The sequence below is a fragment of the Euprymna scolopes genome, chromosome 14 (assembly GCF_053919585.1).
Source record: "Euprymna scolopes isolate OS-2025 chromosome 14, ASM5391958v1, whole genome shotgun sequence".
Classification (NCBI taxonomy): Eukaryota; Metazoa; Mollusca; class Cephalopoda; order Sepiida; family Sepiolidae; genus Euprymna; species Euprymna scolopes.
In genome coordinates, this window is record NC_136495.1 from 17,612,471 (window position 1) to 17,637,559 (window position 25,089).

A 25,089-nucleotide genomic window follows, 5' to 3' on the forward strand; every position below is an offset into this window, starting at 1 on the left:
ATTGTCTATTGTCTCAATCCTTGAACCGATATTTCTGGTCAAATTATACATTCCAATAAACAATGGTGGAAAGGATCACATTCCTCACATGGAATTGATCTGCGTGTGTGCAACTTGTGGAATACCTCTCTTCCTGGGATCACCTACCAAATATCCAACACTGTGTTGGATTGTATCGATGGAGTTATTTGGAATTATGTTGGATCATATTGATGGCATTGTTCAGGATGATGTCGAGTCGTTCAATAGGAGTTGTTCAGTATTGTGTCAGGTCATATCAACGGAGTTGTTCGGGATTGTGTCGGTTCATATTGATAAAGTTGTTCAGGATCATGTCAAGTCATGTCGACAGAATCGTTCAGGACCATAGCAGTTCGTGTCGACAGAATTGTTTAGGACTGTGCCATGTCATGTTGACAGAAGTGTTTACTACTGTGTTGGGTCGCATCTACGGTATTTTTTTTTTGTTGAGTCGTGTAGAGCAAAGTGGTTGGTTTATAATTGTTGTTTAGTTGATTTGACGGTTCTCGCATTCGTACTTCCATGCGTGATAACAATATATATATACTTGGGGGGGGGGATCGTCTCTCTTCCCTGATGAATCTACATCTGTTACCTCAACTATCTTGTTATTACAAATCCAGGAACTCTAATCCATTCTTTTAACGTGGCTGTACCATCAGAGTCTCCTGTCCTCCACACATCTCCATATATTGTCCAGATTTAATCTTCCTCTGAGTTCATCAGAAATGACTCAATCTTTAAGACTCACATTATATATCCATTGTCCTCAACCATCACTGGTCCGGTTTCACTTTCATTTTATAATATTCTTCATCAATTAAATGACAATCCATCTATCTTATTAACTGTCTTTCTCAAGTAGCTTTTAGCCTTAGTAAGTGGTGACTGATAATAGAAAAGAGTATTAAGAAAATCTGCATATTTATAAAAAAAATTTAAAGCGTGAAAAAAAAAGTGTGTTTATCAGATGTTAAGGCGACAATATAACAAAATAAAAAAGTCCCCTTAATAATGTGAACATGTGTTTGTGTGCGCTTGTTGCACAGACCGTGATCATCCACTTGTTGTCTTTATCTAAATTTGATGCTTGTTTCTAACACTGCTCGCAGTGTCAATCACTCACGAATCAATTTTTCAATTTTTACCCCTTAGCATCCCTTTTTTCCGAATGAAAACAGATTAGAAAGTTTTACATATGTCTGTATACCCTATATACTAAATTTCAATTCTGTAGATCAAATATTCATTGAGTATATAGGTTGAGAAGTGTCCTCACACACACGCACACATTCTCACATTTATAGATATATAGATTTTAATGTATATTTTCAACACAAAAAGAAAAAAAAGAAAATACTCCAATGCACAACCACAACTGATTTCTAAGAAATTAAGAAAAAGAAAATTGAAATAAAAAATAGTTACATGTATTTAAAAACGCTTATTTGATCTGGAAGAGTGTGATGATTTTGTGTGAAATTTATATGCAAAACTGATCCCCCATGCTAAATTCTAAAATATTTTTTTGCTTTGTATTATTTGGATTCTTTGATCTACTGTTCTCATGTTGGGTATTATTTTCACAATATTTTGGTCAATGTAACATCGGATTTCTTCAGGTGTATCTTGTGGAATCTTTCTGTTGAACTTGAGAATCTGAAGAACATCAGAGATAACATCGATCGAAACGTTATGGAAATAACACACAATATGAGAACAGTAGTTTGTACAATTGAAATAATATGAATTAATCATTATCTAAAAAATTCAGAAACATTTTTTTGCTAATTTATTTGTTTTTTACTGGCAAATTGCCTAAAAGAAGTAGAATCTCATTTCCCTTTTTGGGCGAATTAGCAAAGAGTGCAGAGATAGAATAAGACCTCTTTTTTTAATTATTAAAAATTAAAATTGCTAACTTGTTTCTAAATATATCGAAATGCATTCTGGTGATTTCATTTTGTATTTTTTTTTAATGGGATTTAAAAAATGTTTGCTTTATTTTATGATATTGCATTTTTTTGTGCTTCTATAGGAGCAGAAAAATACTAAGGACTTGTTATATATCAGTTCAAATGTTTTCGATTGTGATTTAGGGAACAAACCAGTGTAGCATTAATTCTCTGTATCAAAACAATTACCAACTCTCCACCAAAGGGCGTTAGATTCAAGTTTGGAAATGCCAGGCAGTGCTGTATCGATCACATAAGATATTACGTCACATGGCTCTGAGAAAAAGGATGATAGAGTAACGGAATGGGCTGACAAGATGTAAGTAATTAGTGATTTTGATCTCTCTCTGTATATATATTATTTAACCCAGTTCTTCTCAACTTTTTTTTAGGCCATAAACTCTTTCATCATGGATCAAAATGATATCTACTCCAAAATAACTAGTTTCCTCTGTTGTTGTTAATATTGTCACACAACTCATTGCCTAATTTCTTCTGGCCTCAACAGAACCCATGACAGACTTTCTCACTCTTTGTTCACCTGAACAGCAACAGACAATATCAGCAACCAGATCGCCTCTTTCTACTACTCTTTTTCATCCAGAATAGTCTGCAGACAATATGAGTGACATCATCTCTGCCTTCCTGCGGTCTGACTGCTATAAAGACACTTCCACTATGTGTGCGCTGATAAACGCACTTTACTTTGTACACAATATTTCTCCTCTCTGTTTACATACGTACACATTCTTATACTCAGACTTTGTTGTACATATTCTCATGGGCACAACTCCGTAACGAACCTAGTCAGGTTTACAAACAATAAATGTTCTTTTTTTAAATTCTATATTGTCTCCGAGTTGTTATTTTGTTTTTCATAGGTCATGGTTGTATGTTGAGATCATAAATGTATATGGATTATTGGCATTTTCCAAGTGCTGTCCAAAACTCCTAAACCAAAAATGGACAGTACAGTTTATGATATCAAAGCTGCAAAAAGAATATAAAACAGCAGATGATATTAGGTTAGGGTTAGGGTTACATTACAGTGGGGTAAAAACAAAATTTATTTAGCCCCTTAAAAAATAAATAATGTTGAAAAAGCTTTCTCAAATAAAAAGAAAGAAAAAGAAAAGATTCATTAAATGATTGTAATAAAATTATTAAACCAATTCGTAAAACGGGTGGTGGTGATGGGGAAATGATCATGACCTTAATTCTGGGTAAATATGTATTGTGGATTTTGAAACAAATGTATTTCAAGTGAAAATATTCTTACATACTTACACAACATCTCAAAATTCCAAAAATTATGAAAAATGGTCCAGTAGAAGAATAATTACAAGTAAAAATAGAATTTATTGAATTATCGAGTTTTATCATATGTTTTAATGTGGAAGAGCTGCGTGATCAATTCAATATGGCAAACTGACTTATCTCCCTTATTTTCCTTGATATCCGTCATTGAAAAAATGGAAAATGTGTATAATTTTTTGTAACTTTTGGAATTTATACTAATTTCGACATGACACGTAAGTATGTAATAATGTTTTCACATGAAATGCGTTTGTTTCAAAATCCACTATTCTGCACAAGCACCATTATTCTATGTAATGCTGGTACTAATTAACAGTTCAGTGATGAGCCATTTCCGCTCTGTTTCGTAAATCGTAATCAAAAATATTCAGGCTGATATGGGTTCACTGCAGACGTTCTATGTTTTCTTATTCAAAAAACAATTGATTAATAGTAAGTAACTAAGTAAGTAAATAATAATAATAATAATAATAATAATAATAATAATAATAATAAGAAGAAGAAGAAGAAGAAGAAGAAATTGCTAAATTGTAGATTTTGCCATTCCAGCACACCACAGGGTGAAGATCAAAGAGGCAGAAAAAAAAAATATGCAGAATTTGGCAGAGAACGTAAAGGAATATGGACTCTGAAGAAAATCAATATAATACCAAGAATTGTAGGAGCACTAGGAATAGTAAAAAAAAAACTTGGAAAAAAGAATTGATGGGAAGACAGGTTATGCAATGAATGGCAATGCTGAAAACAGCTGAAATCTTAAGGAAAACCCTTGAGTGCAGAAACTAGTCCACATGAGTGATAACTCTAACTGAGTATATAGACACTGCAACAGAAATGAAACAAAAAGGCACAACCAAGAGAACTGGTACACCAAAAGTTATTATTATTATTCATGAAGAATTTTCATACAGACTATCATCAATGAATTCTCTTTGAGAACAACCTGTGGTGGTCCTTGGAATCTCCAGATTTACAGTACTCTCCACCTCTTGATACCATTTGCAAAGTAAGTTGCGTTATCACAACAGCCTTTTACCATTGATTTCTCATTATTAGTGACCATTGGTCTTCAGTGGAATTTGGGCGACATTAAGCCTTCACAAAGTGGTGACTGGTGTTGTTGTTGTTGTTCTTCTTCTTCTTCTTAAAAACAATACAATTTACGTAAAGGCGAGAGAGAGACACACACACACACACACACACACACATACATACATGAGAAGTAAGTTGTTTTATAATTTTATTAATATTTAATTCGTCGCCCCCAAAGTATTTAAATAAGATGAATGAACCTTTGCAAAGTTTTATCCAAGGGAGGCAATCACCATTCTGTCTAAAAGCACTTTTTTTTTTTTTTAGATAAATACTCTGAAGTATGAGTTGCCCCTCCATTACACCAAGAATTGTGTCACAGTGGGATTACTAAAAACAAAAACAAACAAACACACACACACACACACACACACACACTAAGAAAAAACTATATTTAAACTAAAAAACAAATTCCTTCTCGGTGATGCTGCTCCCGAAGCTATTCATATTTAACCGGAAACATTTTCATTATTCTCGGTGGTAAGTTCATCTTTTTTTTCTTTTTTGTTTTGATTAAAAAATAAATAAAAATTAGTTTCGTTCTTTTAAATAACTTTATCTTCTTGTATTTAAAAAGAAAAAGTCCGTTCGTTTCAGTTTTTTTGTCCGACTCGGATCCTTTTTGTTCGTACCAAAAGAAGGGACACCTGTTGATGTTTATTAAGTCCATAATTCCAGCTGGTGCGGTTTTGCGCCTCCCTTTGTGTATTCTTTTTTATGTTTGTTTTTGTTTTAAATTATTTATTTCGTCTAATAGATAATATCTAATTATGTCACATTTGTTATTTTATTACTTTTTGTTTTAGAGAAATCAATAATAATGAGAATATTCATCAAGTTAAACTCCGCTTCATTAAGTCTTACTGGCGCAAATCTAGCACGAAGCACGGGTCCCTTGGCATTGAGTCCAAAAGAACAGTATGGTTCGGTTGCTGCCCAATAGACCATTCTCCCAGGCATCACCTCTTCCTTCCGAAAGAATGATTTGTTTATCACCCCCCCTTCCGTTAAAAGTATATTCCTTCTTGCTAAACAAAGACGATAAACCAATTCGTTGGGATGCATGTGGCATACACACGCATATTAATTATTGATTATCTTGAACTTTTCAGCTTTAAGATGACCGCCATTGAAACATTATTACTTTAAACAAATTAGGGCACTTGTTCAGACTGAGAATACGGACCGTGCTGAAATAATAACACTATTATTTAGAAACCATTCTTTATACTTTGACTTGAACATTCGGTAAATTTATACAAATACCGTGACAGCGAATTAGTAGAAAAAAATGTACCCTAACCCTAACCCTAACCCAGTTTTCAGATTCGTGTTCAGCACACCGAAACGTAACAGAATACTACGTAAAAGATTTTACTAATTCGCTGTCACGGTGTTTGTATAATAATACCCATTGAACAAATTTTTACTTAGTTTCCACTTTAATATTTTCGGTGCTTATGCATTTTGTTACTTTTTTTTTTTTTTTTATATAATAGTATTTAAGTTAGATTCAAGTTTTAGTTTTACGATATATTTTATATGAAATTGTAAGGCGAAAGTAGAGAAGAGTTAAAAACACACTCCTCATGTTAAGAATCGCTTTCTAAATAATAACATTATTTCAGCACGGTAACAAAAGTGCACAAGTAGCGCATTCTCCTTTAAAATGACAACTTTTGAAGTTTTTTAGGGTATGCTGAAAACGAATATCGTATTTAAATTTTCCGCAAACAAGTAGTTTTCCGAAAGTGGTGGCCATTGCTGCACGCGGAAAAAAAAGGCTGTCATTTTTAAGGAAAATGTTAAAGTGTGCGGAAAATTTAAATACGATATTCGTTTTCAGCATACCCTAAAAAACTTCAAAAGTTGTCATTTTAAAGGAGAATGCGCTACTTGTGCACTTTTGTTACCGTGCTGAAATAATGTTATTATTTAGAAAGCGATTCTTAACATGAGGAGTGTGTTTTTAACTCTTCTCTACTTTCGCCTTACAATTTCATATAAAATATATCGTAAAACTAAAACTTGAATCTAACTTAAATACTATTATATAAAAAAAAAAAAAAAGTAACAAAATGCATAAGCACCGAAAATATTAAAGTGGAAACTAAGTAAAAATTTGTTCAATGAATATTGTTCATAAACAAAAGGTGCGTCTTCATTTTTAGAGCGAAAGTCGAAATATTGAATTTCATGTAAAATCCATGGTATCTTTAAGATCTGTTCATTAACATGACTATTAAGTTAATAAGTAAGAACTTAATTGTTATGTTACAGTAATGAACAAAAATTACGAAAAAAGATAAGGTAAAAAAATTAATGGTATCCACGTATGTTTGCTTACCATGCCGAAATATTATTTTGAAAGCTGAAGGGAGGTTGTTATGTAACTATTCTGTACTTCCACCTAACAATATAATGATATATATATATATATATATATATATATATATATATATATATATATCGTGAAACTTAAATTAACTTGAAAATACTATTTTTAAAAATAGCACGGTAACATAAGTGCATAAACACCGAATTAATTAATGAAAATAGTTTTCGAAGACAATTAGCGAAAATTGAGTTTTGCTAACAAAAAAAAAAAAAAAAAAAAAGTCATTATTTGCTAGAAACTGCAAATCCAAATCTTGTGGGTGTTAAACAACTGCAACTGCACTGTGCACTACTAGTGCTAAACATATTTTTCTTTTTACTTTTCAAGCTTCATATTAGAAAAGTTATAAAGTTTTAGATGTATTCATGCAGAAAAGGTACTGTACTGTACTGTGCTGCTGAAATAATATTATTTAGAAACCCATTCTTAACATGGGGAGAGTGTTACTTTCATCTACTTTCACCTAACAATTTAATTGGCACTTCTGGATTATTCGGACGACGGACGGTACACTTGATCAAGAAGAAATCGGACTTATCGCCCTCTTGGCGCCATCTGTGTAATGCAGGAAGTGCTAAAATATTAAACATAAATATATATTTTTTTCGAATTTCGTTACAATGGTCAAGATCAAGGTGTAGTATCTGTTCTTCGGGTGCTGCTGCACTTCCGTTTCTTGTTCTCTTTCGGTGGAGGAGGTGTCCTTCACGACTGAGACAATTTTTATTTTTGTACCTTTTCTCCACGTTAAAAAACGACCCTGGTGTCTAACTCTGTCCCGTGGGGAGGCATAGTAAATAGGTACAATAACAGAGAACTGAATTTATTTATTCGTTTTTTTTTTTTTTTTTTTTTTTTTTTTTTTTTTTTCTATTTAAAACGATTTTATTTTGAAGTGAAAACTTTCCTTTTTTTTTATCGGCGCTTTCGTTTGACGTGTTGCAAAACCATTAACAACCACACTTAAATATGAACAACACAGAAAAACGCTTGTTAGCTAATAAAAATAAATTATTTATTTCTTCAAAATAAATAAAAAAAATTTTTTAGATTTTAAAATTTATTAGGACATATTTTATTTTTTTACAATAGTCAACAAAACAAAAGCAGTATATTATCAAAGGCAAGATACGTTACTCTTCTACCTACTCTGATAAGTTTTATGTTTTTAACTTATTTTAAAGTGTTTTTCTTTTAAAACAAAAGTAGTCTGTTAAAGTTAATTTTTGTTAAAGGAAAAAAAAGAAAGAAATGGCGGTTTTATTATAGTTATTTAGAGTCTAGATAATGGCTCAAAAATTGAAAATTAAACGAAGTACTGGTAGAACGTTACATTTTCGCACGATTGGTGACATTGATTTGATTGGCAATTTGGAATCTTACCTCCTTGTTCTAAGGGGGGTAACTCCATTTCACTAAGAATTGTAAGAAAAAAAATCTTTTCAACTACTTAATTTAATGTAACAAAGTTTTATAGCATTAATAATTAAAAAAAAAATGAAATGCAATGACACCGTAATTCCTTAAAACTTTCGAGTAATTGTAAGAAAAAACAATTTTTTTCAACTACTTTGGTAGCATAGTTATCTCCCTTAAAACAATGAGCTAAGATTCCGAATTACCATTCAATTAATATACGTTTTATTTTATTTGTTTAATATTATTCATATATTTAGTGAAAAAAAAAAAAAAATAAAATAAAAAAATATATATATATATATAAGAAAAACTAAAACGAATTTTGAAAAAGATCACTATTTCTCCAGAATTTGAATCGATTTACTCAAACCTAAAACCCAGGCTATGATCTAGTTCGGTAAAATGTCGACGTATTCCAAAAATTATGTAAATTGATAAAATAGTTTTAGTTTTGTGAATAAAATAATGTTTAAGCGATTAATGGGAATTCGTAGGCATTTACAAGGCTGTTTGCATGAAAGGTGTTAACGCAAAGTAGTATTTTTAAACTAATGAAAATCATTCAAACCCCCCAAAAGTAACACGTCTATGTGAAAAAAGTAGGCCAATACGAACTGTCTTTCTGAAAATGTTCCTATATATATATATATATATATATATATATATGTATAAACTGTAAAGATTTGATGGTTAAAATGTTTCGAAAAGGCGATACAATTTGTTCCTTATTCATAACTAGCTTGGGTGCCCGGCGTTGTCCGGGTGTTGAGCAAAAAAAAAAAAAAAAAAAAAAGTGGTAGTAGGCAGGCAGGCAGGCTTGAACCCGCACCGTGAAGGAGGAAAAGAACATGAAAAAAAAGTGACATTTTTGCTGTTGCGCCCATCGCCAAACGGGAATTGACGAATGTTTAAATTAAGGCTAGTCAAGAAGAGATGACTTTTGAAAATATCGACGAAAAAAGCGACCCCTCCTTGTAGAAAAGTGTTCAGTTGAGGGTGAAGGAATTAATGTTTTTAGCTAATTTTTCGATATTTGTCGTCCGAAGGGTCGAGCTTAAAAACAATACCGATCTTGTGAAAATCTGTCGCCTCTATCGAAAGTTTTACATAGAGATACATACATTTAAACAGACAGGTGAGATTTATGTTATAGACTAGCTTGGGTGCCCAGCATTGCCTGGGTGTTTGTAGGTGTGTGTTGAGCCCTCCCCCCAAAAAACGCGGTAGTAGGCAGGTAGGCTTGAATCCATACCATGAAGAAGGAAAAAAACGTGGAAAAAAAAAAAAAAAAAGTGATGCCTTTGCTATTGTGCCCATCACTAAAGCAGAAGTGGTGAATGTTTAAATTAAGGCTAGACATCCAAAAAGAGGGATACCTTACGAAAAAAAACGACCCCCTCCCTGTAGAAAAGTGTCCAGTTGAGGGTGAAGAAAATAATGTTTTTAGCTGATTTTTCGATATTTGTCGTCCGAAGGGTCTAGCTTCAAAACAATATCAATCTTGTGAAATTCCGTCGCCTCTGTCGAAAGTTTTAGGCAAACATACATATAAACATGCATACATTTAAACAGGCAGGTAAGATTTATATTATAGATTATTTTTAAAAACAAAAATGCAGAAAATACAGACAAATCATTATAGTATATGTATTTGCCACAAAACGAAGATGTCATATATCAAAAATTTATTTAAATTAATTTTTTTTTTGTTATATATATATATATATATATATATAATATTTTTAATAAGAAAATTAAATTTTATGAGGAAGCAAGTAGAGGGCCGTGAGTGGCCATTTTGTTTTAGAATGTGTTAAAATTTGAAGGCTAACAACTCCATTTGACTACTGAGATTTATGGACCATACTATTTTATTATTAATCGCTAAAAATAGTAAAATTTGTTTTTTTTTTTTTTTTTATTAAAAAAAAATACTATATCAATTTACGTGATTTTTGGTATATGACATCTTCGTTCCATGACTAGTACATACTCCATAAAGATTTTTCTGTATTTTTTATTTTTTTATTTTTTTTTTTAAATTCTAAATATGCGCTAAATTTTTTTACATTTTACATTAGGATGGTATGATGTGGGGGCTAAATCGCCAAGTGATTCCTACAAATGCTAAAAAGCAAATGGCTATGATTGCTATGCTCTTTCTGTCTCTATTTAGATTTGCTCTTTGTCACTTCCTAAAGCTAGCAAGTTTTCACAAAAGGTGTCAATGCAAATTATTTTCTGCGAAAATAGTAAGTTGACACGAAATTAGAAAGTCCTATACAACAAACAGCCAAAATCTTGAGAAATGACCGGTCAAATGCACCTGGAGGCAAGTTTCAAAAGAAAAGAACTCTGACTCGTGTACCAATATTTCTCATCAACTCCCACAGCTATACATGCTCTCACAAAAACGAGGTAAATCAATGCACGCACATACACAATACAACACCGCTAAATACTCACACACGTGTATTACTTACTCGCGCATATTCACACCGAATATATTGACACACAATTCTAAGCCTTGCGAATTTCTTCACCAAATATGTGTTTGTATGAATGATTGAAAGTAACTTCAATATTATCTCGTATAAAAATGTTATATATGATAATGTCTATTTTCTTTGTTAAACGTAACTTTTATACCTCATTTCATATTAAATATCAGTGTGATTCATGTCAATACACCAAGAGGCTATCATCATCCAAGATGGCATCCACCAAGGCTAGGGACCATGCCACAATGACTCCGACTCTTAGAATTTTAAAATATAGGAGTCACCACTTATTAAGGCTCAGAGGCCATCCATCCATAGCCCTTGAGCCCCTGGAGGGGCATAGGCCATCTACAACTTTTTGTAGATGTTTTTGTAGCGAAGAGTTCTTTTTACAGGGTGAGAGTGCTGGCCCCACGCCCAACCTTCCCAGAAGGTACATACAGCGCCTAGCCTTCCCAAATGGTCACCCATCTAATACTGGCCAGACTCAACGTTGCTTAACTTCGGTGATCTGGCGAGAACCAGTGTGTAAACGTGATTGTGCCGTACAAAGCCCAGAGGCCACTCGAGGATAATGGTTAATGAGTGTACAATGTGACAAAATCGTAGTAATCGTTAGTAGTGAAAATTTGGTAAAATAGATTACTTAAGGGGATGGCTCATCAAGAACTTGTGTATGTTAGATTTGAAGACAGCTATATTGTAGTCAGTTGGAAAGCAGGCAAATGAAAGAGCATTCCACATGTGTGCAGTTCTAAAAAGCTTTGTTCATGGAATCTACATGTAGGTTTAGGCACAGGTAAAGAATAGAGGAAATTATTGAGAGTGGTTTCAGCTAGATGAGTGTTTTTGTGAAAGTTTGGCAAAGGGAGACCATAGATTGGAGCTCAGACAAGCACTTGCCATGAAAATAACAGTAAAGTAGAAACAGGCTGACGATGTTTCTTCTGTGACAAAGACGTTGCACGGAAGAGAAAAGGGCATTCCCTACTAGGCTATGAAGTCTATTTTGAACTCTATCAAGGCAGGATAAGGTACTTCTAGCAGCTCCTGCCCAGATGTGGCAACAGTACTCCATCCTAGGATGTACTTGGCTCTTATAGAAGTAGAGAATTGCATTGACAATGAGATATCTACTGGATCGAGAGAAGGATCCCACCATTTTTCCAGCGACCTTGGCCATGGATTTGATGTGTGTTCCATTTCAAATCAGGAGTAAAGGTCAGACCAAGAAACTTATCAAAACATGGAGCCTCCTCAAGACGAGAGCCATTCATTTCAGTTGATGCCAGACAGTTATCAGTGCTGATGATGGGAAGATAGAAGCTTGGTTTTAGATATATTAAAAGTAAACAGCCACCCCTTTCCCCATTGCACCACATGATCAAGATCAGAGGAAAGTGAATCAGAGATCTAGGTCATTTATGGCCTTTGAAGTGTTGCTATAGATGGTAGTGTCGTCAGGATAAATGTCTACAAATTATCTTGGGATGTAATTTGAGAGATAATTGATGTAAATCAGGAAGAGAGTTGGGCTCAGAATAGACCTCTGAGGGGCTCTAGGATTAATACTGAGCTTCTGATTTCTTCTCATCAACCATTACTCTTATTCATCTATCAGAGAGAAATGATTTAATAATTGAGAATATATTTCCAGTTATACCATAGCTGGAGATCTTGTGGAATAGACCTTTATGCCAAACCTTATCAAGGGCCTTTGACATGTCAAGAGCAATTGCCCTAGAAATTAAGCCTCCGTCAGGAGATTCGCTAATCCTATGAGATTTAACTGTTAGTATATCTGCTGTACATTTAACAGAACAGAAACTATATTGTAGGTTACTAAGGAGGTTATTTTTGCCGAGGTGACTAACTACTTCTCTATTTAACATGGATTCTAGCAAATTGCTCGTAATGCACAGGAGAATGATTGGTCTGTATTGAGATGACCGATCACCTGAATTTTTAAATACAAGGCATACTGATGACATGACAACAGATGGTCCACCAGGACAATGAAATGGACATCTCATAAACATAAGAGGACAAAGGGAAGACCAAGGTGGAGGGACGACCTAATACAAAACATGGGCCCCACATGGCAGAAGATAGATGGCTAAAGTTCAGGGAGGGGATTCCTCATTGAGTGATAAAAGTTTTATCATAAAACCTTCATTAATTGATTGACTGAATATGGTTAGCGTCTTAGTCTGATGTATGGGGTGCTCATTTAGTGCCTTATGTTTTGTGAGTTTGCACCCAGCCTGCGGCATTTTTTTTTTTTTCTTACAAAATTTTGCTTTCGGTTTCACTTCCTTTTTTTTTTTTTTACCGGGCGACCTCGACCGACCCCCACCGCTCTGTTGTTACAATTTTTTTTTTTTTTTTTTTTAAATTTTTTTTTTTATGTCCGGGCAACGCTCCTCTCTCCACTATTCTTCTCTAATTCTTTGTCTGGATGGTGTAGGACTATCAGTAGATAACTGAGGATCTGGGCCTGGGCAACAGCTACCAAGAAATACTTAGCTGAGCAATCAGGTCAACAAGTGGCCAGCCTTTGATGATGGAATCGCAATTGTTTTTTTTTTTTTTTATTTCTTTGTATTACAATTTCACCCCAAACAAGGCACAGTGCCACTTTGATGTAGGAGGCTATTATCAACGACATAAGTTGCAGGGATACTACGTAGGGAGTTGAGCAGCAAGATGTCTGTTCATATTACACTTGAACTTCTGCATGCCAGTACAGTTGAGGAAGCAGGAACATGGAAGGGAATGTCAAGGTCTTAGCCATTTTGTGCAACCTTGCTCAAGATCATTATGTATGGGCTGCCATAGTTTGGGATATGGTGTAGACCAAAGAAGTTTGCTCAGCTCGACTTTAATGAACAACAAATCATATACAGTAAGTTTTTGCATTAGTCTAGCATTTCATTAAGCTCTCTAATCGGAGTTACCCTGAAATGATAACAAACTCAGATCTACCAAGATCCGTATCATTTGATTAATGCGTCTCTGTTTTGTTTTTTTTTGTTGTTTTTTTGCCATGTCTGTGTTCATGCTTAAATCTCCAAAACATTGGATCATCAAAGTTAAGCAACATGAAACTTAGACAAGTGACCATTTGAGGATACTAGGTGTTGTAAGGTCTATAACTGAAAGTATAAAAGACAGACTAATGTCCTGTCACAAGGATGGCTTCAGATTTGGAGCTCAGTTGAGCCAATTCCATCAAAGTATTTTTGATAAGCGCTCTGTAAAGGGTTAACAAAAGTATGACGACCCATAATCATAACAGACAAAAGAATTGCATTAATACACGATACAATAATACTACATAGCAAAAGCGAGAACAAGAGTGAAAGGGGGGAATGGCTTATTTTTTTTTATGAGTAGTTAACAACGTAATGGATAACAAATGCTCTAAGGATTTCAAACTGTTTTTAAAGATGCTTAAAATAACAGAAGTAATTTACCTGTTTCCACACAAGGATAGTTAAACGCAAGGTCAGTTTTTAATGGTAGGATTTAAGCTAATTATCAGAAAGCGATACAAAAATAAAATTTGCTTCAATCTAGACAGATTTCTCCTTCCTTGACTGAGAACAGAATGAATGAAGTGTAGTATCAGAACAGCTACTACACTTTGCTCTTAGCCAAAAGTATCATAAAACACAAAAAAAATCAAATTTAAAAAAAATTTGTTTAAGAAATAATGTATAAAATTTATTTTAAGCAAGAAAGAATTCTTACGAATAATCGGCTAGAAATTTTATTGATATAGAGATTTAATTCTGTTGCAATGTTTTAATGTTCTTATTACAGATTAAAATAAAGAAAAAAAATTCAAGGATTTTGGTTTTAATTTTAAAGAGAATAGCATGATTATCCGGCATTGCTCGGGCGCATGAACAACAAAATAGAAAAGTTAAAGTGTGTCTCTCTCTCTTTCTACTCTCTTTCTTCCCACTCTTTCTTTCTTTGTCTCTTCTCTTCCTGGTCCCCAGTCAAGGAGATCCTCTCCTCCAACGGATGACAGAACCTGTACCACACATCCTGAGCACATGAACAACGGAATAAAAGAATTAAATCTTTCTGTTAAAACCTCTCTCCACCTCCTTCAACTCTCTCTTTTTCTTATTTCTGCCTCTCTCTCTCTCTCTCTCTCTCTCTCTCTCTCTCCTCTCCCTTATCCGAAGTTAAGGATATTCTCTCTTTTAACACAGGACAGAACACTTACTACACTTTAAAACTAAGTAAAGAGCGTGTCTTTTTTGTTGGAGTTTTTGATGAATGAAATAATAAATCTCTAAATGTTGCTCCTCCCCACCCCCACCCCGGTCTAATTTTGTTCCTGGGACCTCCAAACTATCCAGAGCAATACTGAAAAAGAATATATCGGTTTTGTGGTTGTGTCTAGTGTAGTTTCTAACTTTTAGCTAGGCACACACACACACACACATGTACAGGCAGTTGCCTTTTATATAATAAATAAAATTTTGCTTATACATTAGTTTTTTTGAGGAGGGGGGGTGTATTTTTTCTTGATTTTTAATTATTTTTTTTTCAATGGATATTTAGAGAATTATTTCCGTTGCAAATTAAAAATTTCCTTGTTATTGGTTTTAAAAAAGTAATTCAAGAAAAAATAATTCGAGAATTAATTTTGATCCTAATTATAAACAGCTGAAACTTGCTTATACATTTTTTTTGTTTCTCATTAAAGATGCCAACTCGAGCAATTCTGTCTAGAATATTTAGGATTGGTTCATTTAATAGACTTTCTATGTCTGACTGGTTTATTCTTACTTATTCCATATTTGATCTTTTTAGCCTGATACTAATATATTTTGGTATCCGTTAGTGTCCGCCTTTTTTAAATAGTCCATTGACTGTAACAGAAACTGGAACACTTCCTGTCATTCGGCCTAAACTTACCAAAATATGGCAACAGATGTGGATAAATAATAATAATAATAATAATGATGGTGGTGGTGGTTTCTAAATGAAGAAAATGTGTGATAAAGGAGTAAAATGGGGGTCATGTTTATTATGGGGTTGGGGAAGAAATGGGTGTGTGTGCTTGTTGAGAAATGTCCCAATAGAGTTCAGTGATTCTCACGTTATTGACCCTCTGACCCCCCCTGCATCCTGTTCCCCATATTTCAAAATGCTGTTTCAACAGGCCCCAGTTTATCTGACCTAAGAGAAGCATTAAAAAATATGCACAAAATAAATCTTTTTATAAGATCATTACATTTATGGTTTGGAATTTTTCAGATGAGGATAACTTTATTTAGATTATTTGGGCCACTGCTCTCATCTTGGGAGTTATTCTCACACATTACCACTGATGTAACCTCAAACCTTTGTGTCTTGTTGAACTCTGAGGAATCTGTAAAGAATTTTGAACTATACCCTTTATTTAATTCACAGTGGTCAATTGCAGGCAATTAAGGCGATAATTAGTCATAAGTTCTGAGTAAATGAGTCTTCTTTCAATCCTCAGTAGAGGCAATACTAAGAATATAATTAAAAATTACTTGAGGCTTCTACTCAATCATGACTGATAGAATGAGAACAATCTACTCCTTTGGATTAAGTAAAGGTTTCAATTTGAAATTCTGTAGATTCCAAGAGTTTGACAAGATGCATTTGATGCTGGTCAGAGGTTACATCAGTCGAAACATTGTGAGAGTCGCATCTAAGAAAAGAAAAGTTTTCTGAATAATCCCAATCTTAATTTATATAAATCATTTTTATAATCTATATCTATAAAAGTGAGAATGTGTGTGAGGACACATCTCAACCTATATACTCAACGAATTTTGTATCTACAAACGTGAAATTTGCTATATGGGATATTCAAACATGTGGAAACATTTTTAATCTGATTTCATCCGGAAAAATGTGCTGCTAAAGGGTCAACATTGAAAAATTGGTACATGGGTGTCATTGGATTTTTCTATTTGCTAACTGATTCATGAATGTGCATGCGTGAATAGTTCACACTACAGATTACTTATGTTAAGAATAAGTTGTTTGAAAATACCCTTTAAAGATTGTCATGCTAGTCTAATGGTTATTGTACTTGAATCAAACTTTAACACATACTTAAATCATTCGTTGACATCTATGCTGATGACACGACCATCTACGGTAACACATCAAAGGCTGTAAATGACAAAGTTCTCTCTCATTCTCTCTCCTCTGATCTCGAGCGCGTGGTTCAGTGGCGGAAGATGTGGCTGGTTACCTTTAATGCATCCAAAACCAAACTCCTATCCTTACATCATCAACGCTCTGATCCCCATCTGGCATCAATTGTGATGGATGGCTCTCATCTGGGTGAGGCCCCGTGTTTTGACAAGCTTCTGGGTTTGACCTTTACTCCTGATCTGAAATGGAACACGTACATCAAGTCTATTGCCAAGGTCACTGGAAAGATGGTGGGATCCTTCTACCGCTCCAGAAGATATCTCACTACTGATGCAATTCTCTATCTATATAAAAGCCAAGTACGTCCAAGGATGGAATACTGTTGCCATATCTGGGTAGGAGCTGCTAAAGATAGCCTATCCTGCCTTGACAGAGAACAAAATAGACTTTGTGGCTTAGTGGGGGATGCCCTTTTCTCTACCCTGCAACCTCTCTCCCACAGAAGAGACGTTGCGAGCCTGTCCTTGTTTTATCGTTATTTCCATGGCAGGTGCTCGTCTGAACTCCAAACTCTGGTCCCCCCCTCGCCAATCCTTCACGAAAAACACCTGTCTAGCTGAATCCACTGTCAAAAGTTTCCCCCACTCTTTATCTGTGCCTAAATCAAAACGCGGATTCCATGAACAAAGCTTCTTTCTTAGAACTGCACGCCTGTGGAACTCTGTTCCGTCTTCCTGCTTCCCACCGGACTACAACTTGGATGTGTTCAAGTCCAACGTTAACAAATTCCTAATGAACCGCCCCCTTAAGTAAACACTTCATCAAATCTCCACACTAACTTAATGTACTTGCAATAAACCTTATCCTTGAGTGGCTTCCGGGCCTTGATAAGTAGTGATCACTGTGTAAAAAAAAAAAAAGAAAAAAAAGTTTTGGTTTCGATCTCAGCCCGAGAATTCTTTTGTATTTACAAGAAGTGAACTTAAAAAAAAAATATATATTCACATGCACATGTCTCAGTTTCTGCATTAATTTAAATATAATACTTATGTGTATTTTATGACCGGGCAACGCCGGGCGGCCTGCTAGTATTTACTATTTTTGTTGCAAGACTTGAATGAGTAAAATACATAATAAATATAACGTTAGTCTTAAGTTTGTTTCTTTTCCTGGGGGGGGGGGCAATATGATACAGTATGGTAAAGTTTATAAAATTATCATGTGCCCACCTTACTCACCCTGTTAGAATATGTATTCCACAATTCACAATAAATTTAATATTTTAGGACCAAGCACGTATTATTGACACTCACACATGTGCACCAATTAAATATCTTAATATCTTAAAATTTGATATAGAGCAATTCTTTTTTCCATTAAATTTTTTGTATATAACTTAATTTAAGTATTTTTTGGGGGGGGGGGCAAATTTGAGTGGGCGTACTCTCAAAATAATAAAGGTTGCAAAAAAAAAAAAAAAAAAAATGTACCCGTGTTATACCCTGGAATGCTTAGAATACATTTTTTTATTTTTTATTTCACCCCGAACAACATAAGGGGCTACTATTTGGAACCAATTTGACAGGGATACAATGTAGGGAATTGAGCAGCCAGGGATCTGTTCACACTAAACTTGATCTTCTGCATGTCAGTATAGTTAGGAAAGCAGGAATCTGGAAGGAAATTCTAAAGTCTAGCAGTTTGAGGGAAGAAACTATTAGAATAGAAGGCTTTCCGGCATAGGGATTTTTACAGAGTAGAGGTAGGATTTTGCTGCTTATTGGGTGTATTTACATCAAGGGGGGTACAAGTGCCTTGAGTTTGTCAGACATTCTAAAACAGGCATAGAGATGCAACATTTCGGTGATGGGACAGAGATTGGAGTTTGACTGATAGTGTGGGACCTACTAGATTGGAGATTCTTTTTTATGGGCCCTGTCTAAGAATGAGACTAGTGGCAGATGCATCAGTCCAGATGTAGCAGCAATACTCTATGTATGAGTGAATAGTTGCTTTGATGAGGTATAGAATACTCTCAGGTGTGAGCAACTTTCAAGCATGGTAGAGAGAACTAATCTTCTTTGCAGCAACCGTGGCAATATCCTCAATATATTTGTTCCCATTCATGCTGCCTGTGAATGTTAAGCCAATGAGTTTGAATAAATAGTTTTCAGGTATTATTAGTCATGGCAATCAGTTGAAGTCTTTCTCTAACGTTTAACTTTTGTTTCAATTTTCTTTCATTGTATTTCAGTCGAAGTTCTCAGAAATCAAGAGGCCCCCTTTCTAGAGCTAACACTTGATCTCCATATGAGATGCATAGATATTCAAATATTTCATTGGAGTTCTCCTTTACATTTCCAACGCATTTTTAGTTTTAAAAAAAAAAGAAAAAAAGTGAAGAACATAATTATCCCCTCTTAAATATGTTACATCTTTCTTGTTTGGTTTGGTTGTTTTGTTTTACAGCATATCAACCCTTTTCAGGTTATTTAATGCCGAATCTGGTGATTTTGAAGAACGATTTTTTAATATAGTATATTTGTTTTTTAAGTCGTATTCTATTTAAGGCATAGTTGGGACCCTAACAGGTACTACCACTCCGGGTCAGAGTGGACCTGGGACCAATGGCAATTAAAGGGTGGCTCCACACTTCCTAAGGCCTGCAAGCTGGGGCCTCACCATCGGATATAGTTTAAGGTCATATCCATGACCACATCTTTCTTGTGATCTTAGTAGATTTGTGTTATTTAAGGTAACATCACTTGGAGAAGGTGAACCATTCCTCATAAAAACTAGTACTTGTAGGGAAAAAAATCCTCATGCTAAGTTGCCCTGACAACTCACTGTACCTTGGCCACTCAAGGATAGTAGGCATTCTTTGTCCAGTAGGCATTAAAGTTCTTTAACAATATACTAAGCTGCCTTTGACTTCTCCTAGGCCACCATCAACCACACATGAATTAAGGGAAATTAGCAACCATAAATGCCAAATACAAAAACAACATTAAAACGGTCAATATGATCAAACGACCAGAAATTATGATTTTGCCCAGACCAGCCGACCGCCTTTATTTCCCAGACAATGCTCCACTTTAAGAACTTTCTTCTTAAAGGGGTAATAATTATAAATACCGTATATACTTGTGTATAAGTAGAATTTATGGGAGATGATTTTAAGGTTATTTTTTGGGGGTCGACTATACCTTGGTAATGTTTTTGGAAATGTTGTTAAAGAGCGACTAGGCACTTGATCATAACATAGAAAATGCCATTTCGTTTGTGCACTCAGTATATACCGATAATCCTAGTAATTAATCGTACTCCTTTCAAACCTCACTGCAGTGTGTTTGCCAGCATGTAAGCACATGCATGGTTTTGTCAGTGGGAGGCTTAATAATAATTGGAATAGCTCTCGCAATGTTTACTCTCTAAATGTGGCTATAGGCCTAAGTTTATGATGTATTCGGTGATATGTCATTCTCCCCCAAGTTCAATAAGTTTTAACAATTTAATGACAACTACTTAATGAAACCATTTAATAGCACTTAACGCATGTGTTCACATTATTATGGTATATTATGGCTCGTGCAATGTATGCGTTTATATTATTATGGTGCGTGATATAAATTATGTCTAAAAACAGTAACTGCACCTGGAATCTGCAGCATGTCATTGATCAGAATGTCTGATTAGCAACATTTGCGTTCATTGCATGTAAGTGTGCGGCGGGTTGGTTCTATATATGAAAATCGGATAGACCACACTTGCATAAATGCATATATTATTTTTCGCGGATACCGAGAAACCATTTATAATGTCTTACAAAAAAAAAAAAAAAAATACACCAAAAAGGAAATTATTTGTGTATGAAAGAGCCATGAGAGAGACCATTTAACTTGTCTAGAATCTACAGTCGACGTATACACAGGCAATACCTAAAATGACACAATTTTTGGTCTTAAAATGCACATCAACTTATACACAACATCAACTTATACACAAGTATGTATGGTAATTATTTTTATACCTAGACACTAGTGTTTCATGATTTAGCAATCAATGCAGGAAGTGACGATTGTTACTGGTCAAGAGATTCAGTGTGTGTGTGTGTGTGTGTGTGCGTGTGCACGCGTGTTAGTAGAAATAAAAGATAAAGGTGCTTCATCGTAAATCATATTAGAACCAAATACTTTATTTAAATACTGTACGCATTACATCCACTGAAGACATCCAGATTTCGGCTGTCCAGTCATCCGAGAAATAGGAAAGATTCTGAGTTTCAACAACCAATATGGAGTCGTCAGTCTCCTTTTTATAACATTTGGACAGGTGAAAATCTCATAAAACAGAAATATTATCTCTACTTTCTGCTGGTATTGACTATTATGTTCTCTTGAAAATATTTTTGGTTAATTTATAAAGTTTTCTTTTATTAATTAACTATTTATTATTTATTGAATTTAATATTGATATTTTTCTACAAGAAAGTTTTTTTTTTTTTTTTTTTTTGTTTTTTTTTTACTATTTCTTAATCTTCTACAAAATATTTTTGCAAATATCCTAGGATCAGGTTGGTTTCTTCCATCAAACTACTAATCTATATAATATTCTACTTATTCTTTCCTCCGTTAGTCCATACATTGCGCTTGGAAAAAGGCCAAATACAATTTTTGAAGACAAAACTGCTTAAAAAAAAAAAGCAAAATTTGTGAAATGTTAATTTATAAAGATCAATATGGCAACCCTGGACAAGAATATAAGAGTGATCTCTCTTTGATATAGCCTCTTTTTATTCTTTTTTTTTTTTTTTTTTTTTTTTTTTTTTTTTTAGAAGGTGGTCACCACTTATCAAGGCCCGGAAGCCACTCAGGGATAAGGGTTATTGTAAGTACAGTACGTTAGTGTGGATATTTAAAGTGTCTACTTAAGGGGGTGGTTCATCAGGAATTACATCCAAGTTGTAGTCAGGAGGGAAGCAGGCAGACGGAACAGAGTTCCACAGGCGTGCAGTTCTAAGAAAGAAGCTTTGTTCATGGAATCTACATTTTGATTTAGGCATAGATAAAGAGTGGGGAAAGTTTTTGACAGTGGATTCAGCTAGACTGGTGTTTTTCGTAAAAGATTGGCGAGGGGGTACCAGAGATTGGAGTTCAGACGAGCACCTGCCATGGAAATAATGATAAAACAAAGATAGGCTTGTAACGTCTCTTCTGTAGGAGAGAGGTTGCAGGGAAGAGAAAAGGGCATCCCCCACTAAGCCACGAAGACTATTTTGTACTCTGTCAAGGCAGGAAAGGCTGTTTTTAGCCGCTCCTGCCCAGATATGGCAGCAGTATTCCATCCTTGGACGTACTTGGCTTTTCTATAGATAGAGAATTGCATCAGTAGTGAGATATCTTCTGGAGCGGTAGAAGGATCCCACCATCTTTCCAGCGACCTTGGCAACAGACTTGATGTACGTGTTCCATTTCAGATCAGGGGTAAAGGTCAAGCCCAGAAGCTTGTCAAAACTTGGGGCTTCTCCTAGACGAGAGTCATTCATTTCAATTACATGAGTGTGCCATCTTTCTTTCAGGCCCTGGTTCGACTTACTAACTGATATGGCATTCCCGAAATCCTCTATAGCGAAACGTTTATAGGAAGTAGACAGATTTTCAACCGTCTCTCTCTTTTTAAGGACTATCAAAGAAAATATGGTGCTTGTAAGTTAACTTAACACCATCCCCCTGTTCTCTCCTTGGTATGGAGGAACATGGAAGCGATGTAACAAGACCATGAAGAATTGCCTGCTTAAGACACTTGGCAGGAGTAAATTAGATTACTTTACACTTCTGACAGTGTTATCTGATATTCAGAGGCCTGTTAACAAACGCCCTCTTACTTACCAAGTGTTAGGCAACAAAAATGCTACTCCGATTACCCCCAATATGTTCCTTAAGCCCAACCAGAGCCCCGACCTATTGATACGACAATAGAGAGGATAGGACTACTTTGGTACCACCCAGCAGGGAGAAGCTAATTCAGACCTTGGAACTTAGGGACCAGTGTTTGACAGTTCCACAAACTATGATATGAGTAATACCTTCTAGTACTGGGAAGAAAAATTCCTGGACGATCCTGACTCTGCACAAGAAACCGCCTCCGAAAGGATGATGTAGTCCTGATTAAACTAGACTGTTTTGGGTCTTAGGAACTGATTCCAGGCAATGATGGTGTTGTTAGAGCAACATGTGTTCAAAAAGGAGAGGGTTTGTAGGAAGTACATTCCCTGAAATATTTCTACCCCTGAGAGCTTTTTCAGATTCCTGATGGACCTCCTGTTGCGGAGGGAGGGGAGACGTGAGGTTCACCCCCTATTATTAAGGAGCAGGTCTGATTGTGTCCCTTATGCAACTCTCCGCAGCAAAATGAGAATATGATCAGTTGTGATTCCTGCAATGAATAGTACAATTTCTGACGTGTCGGCATCAACTCAGAACCTACCAGCAGACAAAAGTGGTATTGCTCGGAATGTGTGCACTCAAAAAAAACGACCGGGTAGACGCAGTCTGCTGCCTGCTTAGTTGATGTCAGGACCGGTGGACTACAGCTAACATGACATTGTACTAATAGTTTTTTTTATCAAATAGCATTGCGTTTTGTTGTTTTGCTGTAGCCTTTCTTTTTTCTTTGTTTTTGTCAGGAGTGTGTGAGAAAATAAAAAAAATAAGAGGATTGTTTCTGTTGGTGGTGCCGGCCTCGTAGGTGGAATTCCAATCTGAGTGTTTAAAGAGTACAAGTCTTATATAGACTTGGAGGAGTAGTGGGAGGCACGGATCTTTTTGTTATAAAATGAACGTGCCTCTGACTAGTGGCCAGTTGTGTTTATGAAGTACTGGCGAACGGTTGGCACAACCTTAGTTACTTGTTGCTCTCAGTGTTACCTTACTTTTTTACTCGACCCCAGTGAGTGGGCCCGCATGAAGCATCCTTTGCAACTCCTTGAAGCTTATGCAATCACTTGGTAATCACTTTTACCGTCAGAATAAATTTTTTTCCCCACAAGAGGTGCATCCATTTGTGTAAGTCACTTTCTTCATTATTTTCACCATGTAATCAATTTCCTTAATGTTGTTGTTCAATTCCGATACAATAGTCGTTGATGTCTGATTAGAGATGACCTTTGAAATGTCCTCTAGGTATCCCTCAGCTGGCGCAGCAATAAATAGTATTTGAAGAGTGAAGTATAATCTTTAAAAGAAATCTTTTAAAAATTCAACAGTTTAAATGGCAAAATGGTAAGGTAGAAGCCACTGCATATTTCATAATTAAAGTCTGTGATGTGAGAAATATTTGTTTATCCCTTAAAGTGTCACAACCGAACTGCTTCTTTCTCAAGGGCGATAACTCTCCCTTCTTCTGTTCAAGGAAATAACTGTTTTTACCTGACTCTTCTAAAACTCTAAGAGGTATTAATTTTGTATTAAGGTTTTTACAATAGTATCGTTCGTGTTAGATTTTGATCAACTTTATTTTATGTTATAACTAGAAAATTATAGAAATTTAAAAAATTAAGATTAAAAATGATAATTATAAAAGTTAATACACACAAATGTATTAATTGCTATGTTTATTAGGTCTCTCTTGGGTATACTATCTGAAAGCAGACCATTTTAATAATGTAACCTAATTTTGACATTTGGCAAGTCTTGCATCACAAATGTCGATGTTCCCCTATTACCTACAGATGATGAGTGTGAAAGATATTAAATGGAATTAGTCCTCTAAAAAAAAAAAAAATTTTCTTCCAACTCTTACATGTCGAGGAGTTCTCAATCTGTCTCGATTTCAAGTTTTGTTACTGTATATATAACATTAATATTTTTTGCCTTTCACAGGAAGTCTACAAGGTGCCTTAAATAAGTTTCCAGACTTTTTTTTATATGGGTATTTTCGTTTATAGTATACACATGACACTCTAGTCCCCTTCAAAGTAGTCTCCTCCAGCTGTGATGCACTAGCTGTATTGTTCCAACAACTTTTGCAAGGCTCTATGAAAGTCGTCACAGCGTTTTTTTTCCAAGTTTAAAACAAAATTTTATTGCATATCATTCTTCTAAAGTGTCTTCACGTTCAGATTGCATTTTTGAAATTCACCAGCTGTAACAATTAGGCTTTAGTAGGATGTATTCCAATTCCTGCTGTAGCTTTTCATTTGAACGTGAAATCATAAAAATTGGTCAGT

The 25,089-nt window shown here is 34.9% G+C and overlaps 1 protein-coding gene across 3 annotated transcripts in view; it reads left to right on the forward strand.

The window, feature by feature from the left end:
- Positions 1-4,509: 4,509 nt before the first annotated feature.
- The window catches only part of LOC145292880 (tetraspanin-9-like), a 76,613-nt gene continuing 56,033 nt past the window's right edge, over positions 4,510-25,089 (forward strand). For 2 of the 3 annotated variants that reach the window (XM_080139000.1, XM_080139001.1), the window contains exon 1: positions 4,518-4,865. The gene's annotated coding sequence lies outside the window, so the exon portion shown is untranslated. Of the gene's footprint in view, positions 4,866-25,089 lie in introns of all 3 variants that reach the window. The other variant, XM_080138999.1, reaches the window with a different exon arrangement.